General features: G+C 59.9%; 1 protein-coding gene across 1 annotated transcript in view; it reads left to right on the top strand.

The window, feature by feature from the left end:
* The first annotated feature begins 20,550 nt into the window (after positions 1–20,550).
* PHF24 (PHD finger protein 24) overlaps positions 20,551–20,759 on the top strand; it is a 43,961-nt gene continuing 43,752 nt past the window's right edge. The window contains exon 1 of the mRNA XM_073343335.1: positions 20,551–20,647. The gene's annotated coding sequence lies outside the window, so the exon portion shown is untranslated. The remainder of the gene's footprint in view (positions 20,648–20,759) is intronic.

Below are 20,759 nucleotides of genomic sequence, written 5' to 3'. Positions count from 1 at the left end.
CGTATCCCCACACATATCCCACACGCACACCCCACACGCACACCCGTACCCACACACATATCCCACACGCACACCCCACACCCACACCCACGTACCCCCACACATATCCCACACGCACACCCCACACGCACACCCGTACCCACACACATATCCCACACGCACACCCCACACGCACACCCGTACCCACACACATATCCCACACGCACACCCCACACGCACACCCGTACCCACACACATATCCCACACGCACACCCCACACCCACACCCACGTACCCCCACACATATCCCACACGCACACCCCACACGCACACCCGTACCCCCACACATATCCCACACGCACACCCCACACCCACACCCACGTACCCCCACACATATCCCACACGCACACCCCACACGCACACCCGTACCCACACACATATCCCACACGCACACCCCACACCCACACCCACGTACCCCCACACATATCCCACACGCACACCCCACACGCACACCCGTACCCACACACATATCCCACACGCACACCCCACACCCACACCCACGTATCCCCACACATATCCCACACGCACACCCCACACGCACACCCGTACCCACACACATATCCCACACGCACACCCCACACCCACACCCACGTACCCCCACACATATCCCACACGCACACCCCACACGCACACCCGTACCCACACACATATCCCACACGCACACCCCACACGCACACCCGTACCCACACACATATCCCACACGCACACCCCACACCCACACCCACGTACCCCCACACATATCCCACACGCACACCCCACACGCACACCCGTACCCACACACATATCCCACACGCACACCCCACACGCACACCCGTACCCACACACATATCCCACACACACACCCCACACGCACACCCGTACCCACACACATGTACCCACATATACCCCATACGCACACCCCACACGCATGTACCACCCCACACGCACACACACGTTCCCACATGTACCCCACATGCACACACACACACGTACCCCCACGCATGCCCCACATGCATGCACATGTACCCCCCACACACACCCTACACACATGCACCGCACACCCCCACACCACACACCCCACACACACCCGTACCTACACACATGTACCCCCCACACACACCCTACACACATGTACCCCCCCCACACACACACCCCACACACACCCGTACCTACACACATGTACCCCCCACACACACCCTACACACATGTACCCCCACACCACACACCCCACACACACCCGTACCTACACACATGTACCCCCCACACACACCCTACACACATGCACCGCACACCCCCACACCACACCCCCCCACACGCGCACACACATACCCCATGCACCCACAGACATGTACCTTCCTAGGCTGCCATCTTGACATTAGCCCAACCTTCAGTGCACAGCCATGTCAGCCAGAAGCTGGGAATGGACGACAGGGGATGGATCACTCGATGATTCCCTGGTCTCTTCACTCCCTCCGGGGCACCTGGCACTGGCCACTGTCGGGAGACAGGATACTGGGCAAGATGGACCTTTGGTCTGACCCAGTCTGGCCGTGCTTATGCTCTTATTAGCCAACCTGGGGGTGACAGGGACGGCTACCTGGCTGTGTTCATGCCCACATGGGTTTGGGGGAATGCAAGGGATATATGTGGGGGGGCATTCTGCAGGGCTGGGGGGTGAGTGCGAGGGGGGGCATTCTGCAGGGCTGGGGGGTGAGTGCGAGGGGGGGCATTCTGCAGGGCTGGGGGGTGAGTGCGAGGGGGGGCATTCTGCAGGGCTGGGGGGTGAGTGCGAGGGGGGGCATTCTGCAGGGCTGGGGGGCGAGTGCAGGGGGCGGTGATGGCGCTGCCTGTGGGAGCCAGCTGAGGTCTCGCAATCAGGGTGATCTGCAAACAGAGCGGGGCAGACAAACCCCAAACACTGGTGGATATTCCAATACTGGGATTTACCCAGCCAGCCCAAAACAGCTTCTCTAGCACCTCCCTGGGTACTCAGACGTCCACACAATGCAGTTCCCTTAAAGTACCAGCCTCAGGCCTCCATCCAGACACACATGTCAAACAGAGGATGATAAACTCTGAAAATCTTATTTCATCATATAAAAAAAAAGTTCCCCTGACCCCAAAGGACCAAGCCCAGACCCAGGTCAAATGATAACTCAGATCTTACCCAAAATACACGCTTACAGTCAATTCTTATTAACTAAACTAAAATTTATTTAAAAAGGAAAGAGTGTTGGTTAAAAGATCAATACACAGACAGACTTGCATTCAATTCTTGAGGTTCAGCTATACAGCAGAGATGAGTTTGTAGTGGCCAAAAGTCCTTTTAGAAATAGTCCATAGGTTATAGTCCAATGTCCATGTTCAGGGTGACCCCAGTCAGTGACTGGGGATCTCAGTCCTTGTGGTTTAAGGTTCCCACTCTTGAAACCCAAAGCAGATCTGAGATGAAGAAGGATCGTATCCCGAGGTTTTTATGTTTCCTGCAGCCATTTGGCCTGAGAAAACAATAGGCTTAATTTTCCTTCTTCCAAACATCCTGGCAATTATACAGGATCATTTATCCATTAAACAGTTCAGACACAGGTTATCACAACCTTCAATGAGACACAGACAATACTATTGCACTCAAGTGTCTTCCTAAATGTTAATATTCCTTTTTTGATCTTTGAATCAAAGCTATAGCCATAGCCAAGACTTGTTTGCTGACATCACAAGACCTGAGCAAACCTCTATCCTTCTACCTCTAACAATGCAGACCTGCATTTCAAAGCTCTGTTCATTTTCATCTCTTCTTAACCAGTCTCTAAAGTCCGGCCCTGGGTCAGGTCAGTCTGGGAGTTAATTAACTCTTTCTGGCCCTGTCACCTTTCAATGAGATATTATATTACACTCATAACGTCACAGGGGGGCATTCTACAGGGGTGAGGGGCGAGTGCGAGGGGGGCATTCTGCAGGGGTGGGGGGCGAGTGCGAGGGGGGGTATTCTGCAGGGGTGAGGGGCGAGTGCGAGGGGGGCATTCTGCAGGGGTGAGGGGCGAGTGCGAGGGGGGGTATTCTGCAGGGGTGAGGGGCGAGTGCGAGGGGGGGCATTCTGCAGGGGTGAGGGGCGAGTGCGAGGGGGGGCATTCTGCAGGGGTGAGGGGCGAGTGCGAGGGGGGGCATTCTGCAGGGGTGAGGGGCGAGTGCGAGGGGGGGTATTCTGCAGGGGTGAGGGGCGAGTGCGAGGGGGGGTATTCTGCAGGGGTGAGGGGTGAGTGCGAGGGGGGACATTCTGCAGGGGTGAGGGGCGAGTGCGAGGGGGGGCATTCTGCAGGGGTGAGGGGCGAGTGCGAGGGGGGTATTCTGCAGGGGTGAGGGGCGAGTGCGAGGGGGGGCATTCTGCAGGGGTGAGGGGCGAGTGCAAGGGGGGGCATTCTGCAGGGGTGGGGGGTGAGTGGGGGGGGAATTCAGCAGCTGTTTGTATGAGCCCGCACTGGGCAACCAGAGTGCTCCATTTGCACTCGGGCTCTCGACCGTCCTGGCGCTGTACGTGGCCCAGCCGGCTCGTGCCCCCGCCCCCCCACAGGAGTGACCCCAGCCTGACGTGCGCCTCCGGGGGATCAGAACTGGGACCTGCACAGACTCCCTCCCGCCACCCTCCTGAGCCCTGGCCCTCCCGCTGCCCGCTCTTCATCCCGGACCTGAGCCAAAGCCCAGTGGAGACAACGGCGCGACTCCCCCTGGTCCCGCTCCTAGTGACGCCCCCTCTCCGTCCACCCCAACAGCCCTGTGCCAACTCGCACAAGAGCCTCCTGCTCCGCAGCACCCGCCCTGGGCGGCTCCCCGGCCCCTTCCGCCCCTTACCGCTCCACGGGAGCCACAAGCATCTCTGCTGCTCCCCCAGCTCCTGCCGTCTCCCTCGGGCTACTGCTTGCCATGCCCTCAGCCCAGAGGGTGCAGCCTCCGCGCCCTGGCTTGGGGCTGGAGCGCACGGAGAGGCAGGGATGTTATTAACCAGGAGGATGATTCGATTGCTGCTGAGTGATATCGCTGCACATCCAGCCCTGCCTGCAGTGCAGCGAGGGAGCACAATCAATACGGCGCTTTCCCGGAAACCCCGGCCGGCCAGGGTCCCAATGGGCTGCCAGGAAAGGGGTGGCCGCCCCATGGCTGCTCAAACGAGATGCTGGGTCTGGGTCTGCGTCCCATCCACATCACCCAGCCCAGGCCCCCTTGTCTGTGCACGGGGCTGAATGAGCCGCAGCTCCCCAGGAGGGGAGGTGGTGAGAACCCCTGTAAATGCAGGGTCCCGCATCCGGGGGCCCAAAGCCAGGGATCACCCTGCAGGGAAAGGAAAATAAATAAATGTGACGGGAAGAAACTGAGTGGATATGGCTCTGCCAGCCCCCACGGCTTGACCAGACCTTTCATTCTGTGCCAAGAAATACAAAATCCCCTGGTGCCTGCCTGACGGAGGGCGATGAGCGGCCCTGGCCTGCTGGTGCAGAGGATGCTACCGCGCCAGGCAGAATGGCTGGGTACCAGGGGCGACTGGGAGCCCACCAGAGAGCCAGGCAGGCTGGAGGGAGCAATTCCTCTCCCAGCTCCATTTCTGGGCTGAGTGGATCTTGGCCAGGGTTAATGGGTGCTGGAGGCCAGGCCCCAGTACCCCATGAGATGGGCTCCCCGACTCTCCAGCCACCAGCCCCAGGATTCTGCCCCAGCCCCCGTCACCCAGGACCCTGCCCCAGCTCCCAGCCACCTGCCCCAGGGGCCTGGCCCAGCCGCCTCAGCCCCAGACCCTGCCCCAGCTCCCAGCCACCTGCCCCAGGGGCCTGGCCCAGCCGCCTCAGCCCCAGGCCCTGCCCCAGCTCCCAGCCACCAGCCCAGGGGCCTGACCTAGCCCCCCGAAGCCCAGGACTCTGCCCCAGCCCCCATCAGCTCCAGGCTCTACCCCAGGCCCAGCCACCCACCCCAGGAAACTGCCCCAGCTCCAGCCACCCACCCCAGGATCCTGCCCCAGCCCCCATCACCCAGGACCCTGCCCCAGCTCCCAGACATCTGCCCCAGGAGCTGTTCAGCAGTGTACCCAGCCTGGCTGCATGGGACTCGGCTGGGGAAGCGGCTGCAGCATGACCCACCCGGCAGCAAGTTAATGGTAGTCCCAAGCCCTCGGTCTTCCCGAGGGCGCAGCGCATTGCCAGCGAGTCAGCGTCACTCTGCCCACTGTATGGGGCAGGAAAGTGAGGCAGACGGCAAGGAGAAGTGACTCGCCCCCGTCACAGAGTGAGTTCGTGTCAGAGCCAGGATTTGAACCCCTGCCTCCCAGTCCCACTCAGCAGCGAGGGCGGTGGGAGAGGGGGCAGAGCAGGGTGGGGGCCCTGCCCCCAGGGCCAGGGAGCTGGTTAAAGCGTCAGGGAGATAAGGAAACTCATTAACGGCCCATAGTTCATCTGCAGCTCCGCGAACTTCTGCCGCCCTCCGCCGGCTCCTCGCCACCGGCCTCCCCGTCTGCCCCCTCGCCAGCCTGCAGCTCAGCTGGACTCTCCAGACCTGGCGCCAGGCTGAGCCATGGAAACAACACAGGTGCCCGGCTCACCGCCACACGCTCTGCCGTGGCTACTCGGACAGTGGCAGGCCCACGGTCAGCTCAGTCTGCTGGCCAGAGGGAAGCGGGTGGCCCCAGCAGAGCCCACGCAGCACCTGGGGAGTCTCACCCGGCGGACTGAGTTCCCACTGGATTTCCTGCCGGTCGCGTTGCTGTGTGATCCTCTCACGACAGGGGCTCACACGGGAATCCAGTGGGCAAAGGACTATGGGAAACGCCATGTCACTGCTCCAGGCACCTCGCTGGCTTTCGGGGGCGCTGGGAAGAGGAAAGAAGGGAGAGGAATTTAAAGAGCTGGGGAGTGAGGATGCTCTTGGCGGAAGCCCGCTGTGGAGTCAGCCACCTCCCAGGTGAAAGGAGGGGTTTGAATAGGCGGTTTGTGCGGAGCCCCCCATGCTCAGCTAAAGCCCCCATGAGCTTGCAGCATGCCAGTCTGGGGGGCAGCAGGGCTGTCCTGCACAGGAGAAATCCCAAGCCCCCGAGCCCAGCTCCAATGGCTCAGCAGGCAAAGCACACAGGGCAGAGCTGGCCGCTTCACAGGGGGTCAGGATGCAGCTCTGGCCCCGGTCCAGATTCAGTCCAGAATTCAGACACTTCCGAGAAAGAATCGAGGTTTCACACCTGGGGGGGCTGGACAACCTGCCTCCTAGCGAGAGACTCAGGGAGCTCGATCCATTGAGAGCATCCAAGGGAAGGCTGAGAGGTGACTCGACCCCGATCGACAGGTACCTCCTGCGGGAGGAGATCTCTCATTGCAGGGCAGGCTGGAACGAAGGGAGACAGATTAACTGTGGAGGGAACTGACCACTGGAGAACCCCCCCCCATCACCCGCAGTCTTTAAAGCCAGGCTGGGGGTCTCTCTAGCTGAGCCAGAAGCATGGGGCTGGACGCAGGAGTCACACGGGGGACTCTGGCCTGCCTGGTGCAGGAGGTCACAGGGGATGAGCACCATGGTCTCTTCTGGCCTGCAGCTCCTATGAATTCTGGAAAAAGAAAAGGAGGACTTGTGGCACCTTAGAGACTAACCAATTTATTTGAGCATGAGCTTTCGTGAGCTACAGCTCACTTCATCGTATGCATACCGTGGAAAATACAGTGGGGGATTTATATACATAGAGAACATGAAACAATGGGTGTTACCATACACACTGTAACAAGAGTGATCAGGTAAGGTGAGCTATTACCAGCAGGAGAGTGGGGGAAAAAAACCTTTTGTAGTGATAATCAAGGTGGGCCATTTCCAGCAATTGACAAGAACGTCTGAGGAACAGTGGAGGGGAGGTTGGGGGGGTTAAACATGGGGAAATAGTTTTACTTTGTGTAATGACCCATCCACTCCCAGTCTTTATTCAAGTTTAAGTTAATTGAATTCTGGGACTTGTAGTTCTCAGGGAGCAGGGGACTTAGAGGCTGGGCTGCAAGGCACGCTGGGAAGGTTGCAGGGAGTATAAAAGCCAGTCTTTGCTCAAAACGGGGAAAGAGGTGGAGGGCACTAAGGGCTGTTTGGGGGCCTCTCCATGGAGGCAGACAGAGAGGAGGGCTGTTGAGGGGTTCTGCGCTGGCCATGTGGGAGGACTCGGGGCCAAGGGAGGTTTGGCTAGGAACTGTCCTTAGCCTGGCGGGGGAGGAGGGTTTTAGTCTAGCTGGAGGGCTGAGAAGAGGCTATGCTGGCCTAGACCTTGGCGCCTTCTCCAGGCACCCTCTGCTGCCATGTTAGCTCTGGCAGCGTCTCCACGAGCTGTCAGCGGCACAGCTCCCGGCTGGAGCACTGAGGAGCAGGGTGCCTTTGGGTGCTCCCAGTCCCCTGGAGGGGGACCCAACGGCAAGGCTTTGAGTCCTCCAAGGCTGACAGGCCTCAGTGTCTCCTCTTTGCAGGGGTTCGTCCTGTCTCCCCAAACCCGGATGGACAGACACCCAGCCTCAAGTCCAGTTTGACCCCATTTCCTCAGGCTCTCACGCTACATCCTAGAAGCGAAGCGATACTTGCCTCATGTTCTGCCAGCACAAATCAGCTTTTACAGCAGTTTCAACCCCAGGCGCCCCTCCATCCAGGCCTGGCTGTCCCCTAGTTCTTCTCGGGCCACATTCTGAGATACAGACCTTTCCGAGTCATTCCCCTTTTGTCCACAGCCTTCAGCCAGCCCCCGCTTGGTCGGTTGGCTCCTCGTCCACACACCACAGCTTGCTCCTGCTTCCATTCACACTCAGCCCTCAATGAAATCTCCATTCACCAGCCCCTCCCAGGTCTCCCGCCTGAGCCACTCTGCACCAGACGCCCGCTCCCCCCAGGGAGGCCTGGGCACTTCCCCATCTCCGCAGCATCTTCCTGGGCCCTTTTCTCAACTGCTGCCCGGCTCTTTAGAGCGGCAGGTGCCATCAGGAGGCAGCTAACTAGTCCCTGCTGAACCGATTCTGGTCCCTCTTAAAGGGGCTGGTCGCCCTGTGGCAGCCAGCGAGACCCAGAGCTCAGCCTGCACCCAGCCAGGGCAATCCCAGAGAGCACAGACCAGCTTGGCAATTCCCCAGCACTGGGGATCTGAGCTGAGAACGGAGCCGGGCGCTGAAGGAGTCCAGCACTTAGCCGTGATCTCCAGGTGGGCACACAATGGTGAAGGAACTCTGGGGCCAAACTCACCCCTCCCTCCTGACAGCATCAAGCTGGAGTAACTCCTCTGCATGAAGAAAACAAAGGGCAAGGCTCAGATCCTCCTCCCAGGAGAGTCACGCACGGCATTGCAGAGGGTCACCCAGCTCTCTGCAGTGCCAATACCCAGGCCTGGCATTCAGACACGCACACCCTGTGATGGCAGCCTCGCGTGGGGCACGCTACCCCGCTGCAGCTCCTTCCACCTGAGCCTGGTAGGGCACTTTGTCCGTAAGCCCCAGGGAGTGAGGAATGGACAGAGGGGCCCCAGGCTGAGATACACTCAGAGCAGGGACACACGGGTGGCTGGGGGGTCTGTCCAACACCCAGTGTCAATTAGAGGGGTCTCAAGGCTGCTCTAATTTGTGGCCGCAAGGGGCCATTTTGGCAGCTGGGAATAGCCAGGTTGCAGCCACGCTCTCTTTACCCCAGCCATGGCCCCAAGGTGGGCACGGGGAGGTTAACCTCTTGGTGCCCCACACTGGCATTGCCTGGAGAGGAAACCCATTTCCAACAACCCGTTAAAGGCCTGCCCCGGGACAGCCGGTCTGTGCCACACCCCAGCCGCGACAGCAAAGGAGATTCCACACGGTGCAGCCTGGCTGCTTCCGGGGGTGGAGGCGCTGTGTGCTCTGGGGTCTGGGCCCGTCCCAGCACTGCTCCAACAGGTTCAGTCACGTCTCCATTTGGGCATCCTGGGTAGTGCCCAGGTCATAGCCTGGCTCGTTCTGGGCATGGGCTGGGCTCAGGGTGTGGCTTGTTTAGCCCCGGGCACCGCAGCGCGGCCTCCAGGACGGGGACCAGGCCCGGTCCCATTGGCTGCACGACCGGGTGCTTTGTGGCCCGGGTTTCTCCGGTGGCCTCTGCGAAGGCACGTGGTGATGGACCCTCGTTCGCTGGGCGGCACCGGCCTCTCGGCATGGCTGGCACCAACGTGCCCAGCCCAGCCGCTGCTGAGCCCTGAGTCTGCACAGGAGGCTGAAAAGCCGCCCATAGCGCTGAGCTGCTGAGTCACCGGTGAGCTCCTCTGCTGGGGGAATGCAGCGACTCGGTAATGCCATGCAAGGCTGCTGCGAACCTGAGCGCTCGCCAGCCACACTGGGACAGGCAGGACCAGTGCCGGAGCCGCGCTGCTGCAGGGAACACTGCTCCCGTAGCCTCTGCCAGGCTCCCTGGCCTGGCCCAGCCCGGCCCTGGGTATCTGGAAGGCTCAGTTAAAAGCCCCCCACTGCCCAGGAGAGTCACTGGGTGATTGGGAGCCAGCTGAGAAGACTCTGGAGTAGGGGGACCCAGAGCACAAGCTTCAAAGCCTCCCAGCAGCCCCCCCACCCTGAATCTAGAGAGCCCCCCCACCGCACCCTGGGCACCTCTCTGGCAGTCCCTGGCAGTTCTCCCCTTTGGAGAGTGAGGTTCTGACCCGGCCAGGGCACGACTGCACCCGTGCGTGAGCTCCCCGTGCCCTGGGCACGCCAGGTGCAGGGACCCCCGTCAGGATGCCTGCTGCTGCGGCCAGATAGGTGAAGCCAAGGCTGGCCTGTGCTTGCAGCTAGCAGAACCCTGGCTTCACACCCCAGCCGTGGGGGCAGGGGCTCCCCGGGCCCCATGGGTGGAAGTGTTCTCCAGCCATGGCCCCAACACTCAGACGCCAGCCTCCCACCCCGATGCAGAGCCACTTCAACCAGTGCCAGGAGGCAGCTGGGCAGGGAGCCCTCCGGCCTGGACAGCAGCCGTTCTCTCTGCTCCCCACCCCCAGGGATCTCCAGCCACCGCCTGGGGCCTGGGCCCAGCTCCCGCACCATCCGCATCTCTAAGGCTTCTATTTCTGCCCCTCCCCATGCCAGGTGCTCCCCTCCCAGCCCATAACAGCCCCCTGGCAGAGCACCGAGGAGCTCTCCTCCTTTAGCCCAGGATCCTCCCATAGGATTGAGATTGCTGGAAGTAACACAGGGAAGAATAGACCCAAATCCCCGAGTCTCCCTCTGACACCCCTCCCCTCCCCAGCATGAGGTTAATCCCATAGCAGCAGCGTACAGGCCCTGCCTTCCAGAGCCAGGGACATTGCAGAGGGGTGAGGAAGAGTGGGGGCAAATCCTTTGGAGACAGCGGTCCCGGTGGGGTCTCGCTGGCCAGCTCCTGGCTGATGCTCAGGGCCCAGGGCCTGGGAGCAGCAATTCACTCAATGGGCCAAGGGCTGAATGGTTTCTGGGCCTTGCTCCGTTTGCAGCTGAAGAGAGCTGGATCTCACAGCCCCAAGCGAGGCAGCCTGGGGCTGGCCCCATCTGGATCTCACAGCCCCGAGCGAGGCAACCTGGGGCTGGCCCCATCTCTTCACTGGCATGTGACAAGAGCATGTCCAAGCCCAACTGCTCCAGCACCACGGGGCTGGCCCCCACAGTCAGGAGTCAGACTTAAAATTTGCACAGCTCTCCCACAATGATCAGTGGGGCTGCTCTACCTTGGCCTGCAGGTGTCACCTTCCCTGCTTCCCTCTGCACCCTGAGACTCCAGGGCATATCCTGGCCAGGGGGCTTTTTGCCACTGACTTCACTGGGGCCAGGATTTCATAGAATCATAGAATATCAGGGTTGGAAGGGACCCCAGAAGGTCATCTAGTCCAACCCCCTGCTCGAAGCAGGACCAATTCCCAGTTAAATTTTCCCTTCCTCGTTTTCAAATGGAAGCTGAGACCCTCATGTAACCACAGGACTCCAGCAGCCGGGGCTTTCAGAAAAAAAGCAAATGTCATAAGGCTCGAGCTGAATTCATGACAGCTGGCAGTTGGGCCTGGCCCTATGTGAGCACCCCGCCCCAGGCATCCACCCTGCCCTGGATCCTGCTTCATTTCCTTTGAGAGGGGTCCTGTCAGGCAGCCCAATGGGTCCCCACAGGCCAGCAACAATCCTTGTCTTCTTCAAACCAATGGTAAAAATCCCACTAACTTCCATGGTACAGGATTGGGCCCCATATTTGCAGCAGTGGAAGGCGAGGGTTGGATTCTGCCACACGGTAGCAGTGCTATGTGCCCAGTAAGATATCAGTCCGCACGGGTCTGGGTGGCAAGGAGGGCCCGTGGCGGGAAAGTCTCATTCTGTGGGAATCCGCTGATCTCTTGGGCACCCACCCCCACCATCCCTCCTACCTCATGCCACAGGGGTGCACTATAGAGCCGGAGGGAGGGGGCTGCACCCTGCCACAGTAGCCCTTCACTTCCCTTTGTTGAGAAAACAGACTGAGCTCCCGGCGTCTCTCACTCTAAGGCAGGTTGGCCAATCCTTAAATTGTGGCTCTCACCCGAACCCTCTGCAATTTACCAACATCCTTCTTGAATGTGGGCACCAGAACTGGACCCAGGATCCCAGCAGAGGTTACACCAGGGCCAGAGACAGGGTCAAATTACCTCTCTGCCGCTACTCGAGATCCCCCTGTGTTTGTACCCCAGGACTGCATTGGCCACAGCATCGTGCTGGAAGCTCATGTGGAATTGTTTATCCACCAGAACCCCTTTTTAGAGGCCTCGCTTCCCCCAGGACATGAGCCCCCATGGTGCTGGTCTGGCCAGCACACCTCGAAGGGTGAGCTCCAGTTTGTTTTTAACCCGGTTTGGTGTCGAGGGGCAGGGGGGTCATGGTGGAGGATTCTGCATGCAGGTTAGAGCAGCCAAGCAGTAGTAGGGGCTTGACGCGGCGTGGAAGGACTGTGCCCGAGAGGACACGACAGAGGCAACGTGCGGCCATCAGCTCCGCTGCCTCTCGGCCGCCAGCCCAGCCCGGAACAATAAATGCTCGTCACAGGAGCCTGGCTGGCGGTGGGGCTGTACACATGGCCAGCGGGGTCTGAGACTGGATGTACGGGGAGTGCTCTGTGTGAAGGGGGGTCCATCGCACAAGCCTGCAGGAGAGGGCAGGCAGGAAGGGTTGCTGAGCCTGTGGCCACGGGCCAGCTCACAGGACGGGTGAGCTCAGACTCGGGGGCTGCAGTCAGGGCAGTTTGGAGTTTTCCAAAGCCCTACAACTCTCTAGTGCTTCCCACGAGGAAAGCGACTGGCTAAGGAGGCCCTTTGCTCAGCCCCTGCTCCTGGCTCGCCTGCCGCATTGTCCCGGAAGAGGTTCATCGATCTCCAGGTGCCCCCACTGGGGAGCGTGTCTAAGCAGCCAAGCGTAAGCAGCTCTGTCCTCATCCGGTTGTCTCAGGCACACGTGGGATGCAGCGGTTGGAGCCGTTTGCAACAGGCCGGTGTCCATCCGGGTTGTGACACCCACACCTGGCTTATTAAAGCACTTTTCGTTTGAATGGGCCCAGTTTTCCCATGATCCAGATCGCTGTGTGTGACTGGCCGATGGTCATTATTTACCGCTCTGCCAATCGGTGCGTCAGCCGCGAGACTGAGAAGCCGGGATCCTACGTTTACTGCCAGCCTGGGGGTGAAAGTATTGACCAGTACTGACCCCTGTGGAAAACCACTGGAAACACCCCCACTCATGAGGGTTCCCCTTTGACAGCTACCTCTTCGGATTTGTCCATTAGCCATTTCTTAAGCACGGGTTTCCCTCGGGGGCTGGGACCCGGCTGCGTTTTCATCTCAGCAGGCTTGGAGCCTCCTTTTTGATCCACCCACTCACTCATCTGGCCATGCCCTTGACCCTTCCCAGCTGGGTGTGATAACCCCACGCCCCTGTCTGGACCAGCTGGAGGAGAAGGGAGCCTTGCCCTGGTCCCGGGCCCTGAAAGGAACAATGGGTAACGCGGCCTGCAGTGATGCAAGAATGCGGGTACCAACCTCAGGCCAGGCTGGCAGCATGCTGGGCAAAACCCCCACATTGGCTGGAACTTCTATACTTAGATTTTACCAACCAATGATCAGGTGTGAACTCCCTCAGGTGCTGGAACAGCCTGATCATGAAGTCCCAGACGGTCCCCGTGGATGCTCCGATCTCCGTCACCGCACAGGGGGGCCTGCCTTTGCGATAGATGGTCCCTGCAACCAAGTATCACCGCAATATTCAGGTTGCTCCCAGCCCTAGCTTGACAAAGCCCTGGCTGGGATGATTTAGTTGGGGATTGGTCCTGCTTTGAGCAAGGGGTTGGACTAGATGCCCTCCTGAGGTCCCTTCCAACCCTGATCTTCTATGATTCTATGACCCGTCACTTTCCCCAGGACAGCTGTACTTTAGATCTCACACCAAAGACAGCAATTGTAGCCAATCCTATAACAAACTACATACCGCTCTATTAACTAGGGGAAGGAAATGAGAATTATTTACAAGGTGAAAGCCGGTAACATACACATACAAATGAGATACAATCTAAGTTTCAAAAGGTGATAGACACTTCTGTATCAAGCGAGCTCTGTGAGTCTGTGATGGGGTGTCCGCCCCACACCAGCCTGGAAAGGGTTCACGTGTCTCAGAAGGGGTTAAGTTACCTGATAGGACACACCTGGAGGAAGGGCTGACCCAGGAGGGGCTGCAGCCAGGAAGCCTGCACTCATTGTCCCGGCTGGGAGAGGGAAAGGAGGGAACCCTGGGAAAGGCAGGAGCCCTAGGATCCTGGCCGAAGGGGAAAGGTTTACCCAGAGGGGTGGTGAAGAGGAAGGTTGATAAAGGCAGAACAGGAAAAGGCAGCAAGGATGGCACGGGGCAGACCTTGGCGGCTGATTGGAGGGTCCGTGGGCTGGGCCCAGAGCAGTGGGCAGACCTGGCTTCCCCTACCAGCCACCAGGGAAGTGACATAGCCTTGAATTGGAGAACTGCTGGGAACGATACCCAGACGACCGAACGAGTGACTTGGATAACCCAGACGGAGAAAACCATTGTGAGCTGGCTGGAGAGCCAAGCCTCGACAAGGGAGCACCCGGTCATGAAGAAGGAGAAACCTGGCTCCTGAGAGAGAGGGAGACCATGGGGCCATCAGAGCGGCCAGGAGCTAATCCCCAGCTGAGCCACAAGGAGGCGCCCTCGCAGTGAGTAGCGATACCCCCTTACAATGTCCTTTAGGGCTGTCCCAGGCTAAGCGCTGGGGATCTCTTGCTTGTTCCTAGGAAACCTGTCCCCCCGCAGAGTCCAAGCAGCATGGAGATAATCAGTTCCTTCTGAGAGGGGGTTTTGTCCCCCTCCTGCCATGGGCTCTGAGCTGCAGACTCAGCTGATGGGAGGAATCCAGTAGCAAGACTCATCTTTGCGGGGGGAAGAGGAGAACAACAAAGTCTTTTGTTCTCTTTGCCGTCCCCCAATAGTTCGTCTGGTGTTGATGGCCCTTGGCATGAGCTGGCACCTGGTCTGCCAGCGTGCACCATCCTGCCCCCAGGGTGGTGATTTCGGGTCAGCTTTGGCTGGAGCAGGGAATTCAGAGGAAAAGTGGGAGGGGCCGGGGAGTCTGAGGAGCTCAGAGGAGGCCAAGGGGGCTCCGCATGCGGGTGTTTGGGGGGAGAGGGCCTGGGGTGAAACCAGCAGCAGCACAATGATGCTGAGCAAAGGCAAACGTGGGCTGCGAAACGTCCGGATGCTGGCGAGATCCTCCGGACAAGTCTCCCACCGGAGCCCTGGAGAGCAGCCCCGGGGGCGTCCTGCGCTGGCCGTAGGGCCTGGCTGGGCCCCGCAGGCTCCTCCAGCCCCAGCGTCGCCATGGTTCTTGCCCACGCTCGGTCACTGCTGGCCAGGCACGCTGGGCTGCCCAGGCCCCTGCAGCCTGTGACCCCTCGCTGCTCCGGCGTCCCCAGGGAAGAGGGTGCCGGGTCACCACACACAGCTTACACACACACGGTGTGCACACACGGCACGGCACACACACACACGCACCGCACACACACGGCACAGCACAGCACACACACAACACACACACACACACGCACTGCACGGCACACACACAACACACACACACGCACCGCACACACACAACACACACGCACCGCACAGCACACACACAACACACACACGCACCGCACGGCACACACACAACACACACGGCACCGCACAGCACCGCACAGCACACACACAACACACACGGCACCGCACGGCACACACACAACACACACGGCACCGCACGGCACCACACGGCACACACACAACACACACACACACAACACACACGGCACTGCACAGCATACACACAACACACACACACGGCACCGCACCACACGGCACACACACAACACACACGGCACAGCACAGCACACACACAACACACACACACACACGCACTGCACGGCACACACACAACACACACACACGCACCGCACACACACAACACACACGCACCGCACAGCACACACACAACACACACACGCACTGCACGGCACACACACAACACACACACACGCACCGCACACACACAACACACACGCACCGCACAGCACACACACAACACACACACGCACTGCACGGCACACACACAACACACACACACGCACCGCACACACACAACACACACGCACCGCACGGCACACACACAACACACACACGCACCGCACGGCACACACACAACACACACGGCACACACACAACACACACGGCACAGCACAGCACACACACAACACACACACACACACGCACTGCACGGCACACACACAACACACACACATGCACCGCACACACACAACACACACGCACCGCACAGCACACACACATCACACACGGCACAGCACAGCACACACACAATACACACACACACCGCACACACACAACACACACGCACCGCACAGCACACACACAACACACACAGCACCGCACAGCACCGCACAGCACACACGCACCGCACAGCACACACACAACACACACGGCACCGCACGGCACACACACAACACACACGGCACACACACAACACACACGGCACAGCACAGCACACACACAACACACACACACACACGCACTGCACGGCACACACACAACACACACACATGCACCGCACACACACAACACACACGCACCGCACAGCACACACACAACACACACACGCACCGCACGGCACACACACAACACACACGGCACCGCACGGCACCGCACAGCACACACGCACCGCACAGCACACACACAACACACACGGCACCGCACGGCACCACACGGCACACACACAACACACACACACACAACACACACGGCACCGCACAGCATACACACAACACACACACGGCACCGCACCACACGGCACACACACAACACACACGGCACCGCACGGCATACACACATACACACACACACACCACACACACATACACACGGCACGACACACACAACACACACACACACGCACCGCACAGCACACACACAACACACACGCACCGCACACACACAACACACACACAACACACACGCACCGCACAGCATACACACACACACACGCACCGCACAGCACACACACAACACACACGGCACCGCACAGCACCGCACAGCACACACACAACACACACACACACACGGCACCGCACCACACGGCACACACACAACACACACGGACCACACAGCATACACACATACACACACGCACCGCACAGCATACACACAACACACACGCACACACACACGGCACCGCACCACACGGCACACAAACGGCACCACACGGCATACACACATACACACACACACACCACACACACATACACACGGCACGACACACACACCACACACACACGGCACCGCACGGCACACACACACACACACGGCACCGCACAGCACCGCACAGCACACACGCACTGCACAGCATACACACAACACACACGCACCACACACACACACACAACACACACGGCACCGCAAGGCACCACACGGCACACACACAACACACACACACACAACACACACGGCACCGCACAGCATACACACAACACACACGCACACACACACGGCACCGCACCACACGGCACACACAACACACACGGCACCGCACGGCATACACACATACACACACACACCACACACACATACACACGGCACGACACACACAACACACACACACACGCACCGCACAGCACACACACAACACACACGCACCGCACACACACAACACACACACAACACACACGCACCGCACAGCATACACACACACACACGCACCGCACAGCACACACACAACACACACACAACACACACGGCACCGCACAGCACCGCACAGCACACACGCACCGCACAGCATAGACACAACACACACGCACCACACACACACACACAACACACACGGCACCGCACGGCACCACACGGCACACACACAACACACACGGCACTGCACGGCACCGCACAGCACACACACAACACACACACACGGCACCGCACCACACGGCACACACACAACACACACGGACCACACAGCATACACACAACACACACGCACACACACACGGCACCGCACCACACGGCACACAAACGGCACCACACGGCATACACACATACACACACACACACACCACACACACATACACACGGCACGACACACACACACACACACACACACACACGCACCGCACAGCACACACACATACACACACACACACCACACACACACACGGCACGACACACACAACACACATGCACCGCGCACACACACACGTACCGCACAGCACACACACAACACACACGGCACCGCACCGCATACACACACACACGGCACGACACACACACACACGCACCGCACCGCACAGCACACACACATACACACACACACATGGCACCGCACAGTATACACACACCACACACACACGGCACGACACACACAACACACACGGCACCGCATGGCACACACACGCACCGCACAGCATACACACACCACACACATACACACACACACGCACAGGACCACATGGCACACACACGCACCGCACAGCATACACACACCACACACATACACACACACACCACATGGCGCACACACACAACACACAGTATACACACATACACATGCACACACCACACGGCTCACACACACATGCGCACATACACACACACACACGTGCGCACCCCGCCCAGCACACACACACACACGCACACACACACACGCACACGCAGCAGGGACTTGCCTGGCTGGAGTAAGCCTGGCAGCTGAGCCCCAGCCCAGGCTGTCCCCCTGCCCCGGCGGGCACACAGGGCACACAGGGCACACAGGGCTGCCATTGCGGGGGAGCTGGGCCGAGGCCCCTCGCCAAGCAGGTGTGGTGAGGCCTGCTCACACTGCGCACAGCCGTGCTGCGGCCTGGCATGTCTGGAGGTGGAGCCCCGGAGCTGGACAGCCCTCGCCCTGGGACTGACCGTGCCCTGCTCACCACCGGCCGGGCCAGCCCCAGGGCGGGTGTGACGAAGTGGGACTGTTCTTAATGTTTCCTCTGAATAGTGTGGGGGTGCCTCAGTTTCCCCTAGGCAGTTCTTAAGTCTCTAGGGGGTGGGGTAAGGGTGTAAGATCATTGCAGAGCCCTAGAGGGCAGGTGTGGGCAGGAGTCTGGTCACAGAGAATGGCCGACACCCTGTTTCCTGGCAACTGATGGCCTGGGCCCTTCCCCGCTGCAAGGTGAGAGCTAAAGGGTTGGAGAACAAAGGAATCCGGTGACCTCCAGGCCCAGGAAAGGGACAAAGCCCAGAGGAGGGGGGGCTGGAGGGAGTTTCAGTTTGGGGCTGGCTGGGACATGGAGTGAAGGGCAGACGGGGTTGTCTGGCTCACTGCCCCCCACAATGAACCCGGCTGAGGGGTCCCGTTCTCTGCACCTACAAGCTCTGTGTTAGACCATGCTCCTGTCGTCTAATAAACCTTCTGTTGTACTGGCTGGCTGAGGGTCCCGTCTGACTGCGGAGTTGGGGGGCAGGACCCTCTGGCTTCCCCAGGACCCCGCCTGGGCGGACTCGCTGTGGGAAGCGCACGGAGGGGCAGAGGAGGCTGAATGCTCCAAGGTCAGACCCAGGAAGGTGGAAGCCGGGTGAGCTGTGTGTCCTGCAGACAGGCTGCTCACAGAAAGGCAACTGCCCCAGAGTCCTGCCTGGGAGCAGTTCCAGAGCATCGCCCGGGGACTCCGTGACACCCCCAGTCAGGGGTTGCCTCCCGTGTGGCCAGCTTGGGGTCGGAGCTTGTCAGTTTGCAGGTGCTGAGCCTGGCGGGGCTTGGAGGAGACAGTGCCAAGGAATATCCAGGTGTGCAGGGAGTGGGGTGAGGGGGGGCTCCCCTCAGAATCCGTGCTGTGCCCGGTGCAGTGCTAGGGGGCGCTGGGCTGCAGGGAGCAGGGTGGCAAGTAGTGGACATGTGACCCACTGAATAATACTGTGCCCGGTGCCCCAGGCAGTGCCATGGTGCCGTCCCTCTGAGGGAGCTGAGCACAGCTCCTGTCCCGGTGCTGTCACTGGGATCAGAAGGGAATCTGTGATTGCAGCGTCCTGGCCAGTCCCCGCGTGTGCGGTTACTTTCTGCCTCCCTCAGTCCCCACTTCAGCTTCACTCAGACGTGGGATTCCTCTGCACGTCCTGGCCCAAACTCTGTCGCATGCCGTCCACCCCAGAGGTGGGTGCATTTCCGCGGCAGGTGGGTGGGTGAGCCCTGAGTGGGCAGCCTGGGAAGGATGTGGGAAGCGTTGGGATGATGGGTCATGAGCAGCGCTGCTGTGTATGGGGGGGGACGGGGACGCAGATGGTGTTTTAGCAGTTGCATGGGAGAGCGATGAGTTGGCCAGTGGGCTGGAAGCAGCCATGTCTCTCCTCTGCCTCCAGGGGAGAATCTACAGGACAGTCACAGGGGTCAGCTGGGACCCACTGCCCCATATCCCCCATGTCCTTCAGGCTCCCTCCCTCCCTCCCGCGCTCTCCTGGGAGCGCCCGTTCCTGCCTGGCCTTGAACTGGTTCCTTTGGCCCAGAGGAGGTTTGGAGTGTGGGTCTGTCCTGCTGCCCCTCTGTTCGCACCGCCCCACTGCAGTTCTGCCCCGGAAGTGTGAGGGGCTGGATTCTGGTGCAGAGCAGAGAGGGAAGAAGCTGCTGGGGAAGCCCTGCGGGGAGTGGGGGGCATGAATCAGCCCCAGGCTGGTGCTGACTCCCCAGCTCTGCCAGTGTCCCTACATCCTGCCCCCTGCTGCCCCAGCCCTGTGCTCACAGACCCCCATCACCATCTCAGTCAGTGCCCTTCCATCCTGGCCTCCAGTCCTAGTCCTCCCCCTGTTACTCCCTCGTGTGGCCAACCCTGTGCTCTTGGGTACCATGGCCCATTCAGAAGGATGAGAATCCACCAAACTCATTTCACTTGTGACCTAGCCTGGGATTTGATCCCAGCTCTGCAAGGGAGAATGGCCAATGCACATGTTCCCAGAGACGCCCCCCAGACCAGCTGACATGCGGCAGAGGCCAGTCGGTGTACTCCGGGCGTGCTGGGCCTGCCCTGGCCACTGGGGCATGGGCTGGGGAGCCCCCTGCCTTTCCGTCTCTGCTGCTCCGGCTCTGTGAAGGTACCTCTGCTAGGCGGGGAAGGGTTAAAGCACCCAAAAGCTGCCGGATCTCCAGGGCTGGGGCTGGGCGGGGTGGGGAGAGGCTGGGCTGACCTTGCTCCTCTCTTTCCTG

This window comes from Lepidochelys kempii, chromosome 5 (genome assembly GCF_965140265.1).
Source record: "Lepidochelys kempii isolate rLepKem1 chromosome 5, rLepKem1.hap2, whole genome shotgun sequence".
NCBI lineage: Eukaryota > Metazoa > Chordata > Testudines > Cheloniidae > Lepidochelys > Lepidochelys kempii.
This window is presented reverse-complemented; position numbering and strand designations above follow the sequence as displayed.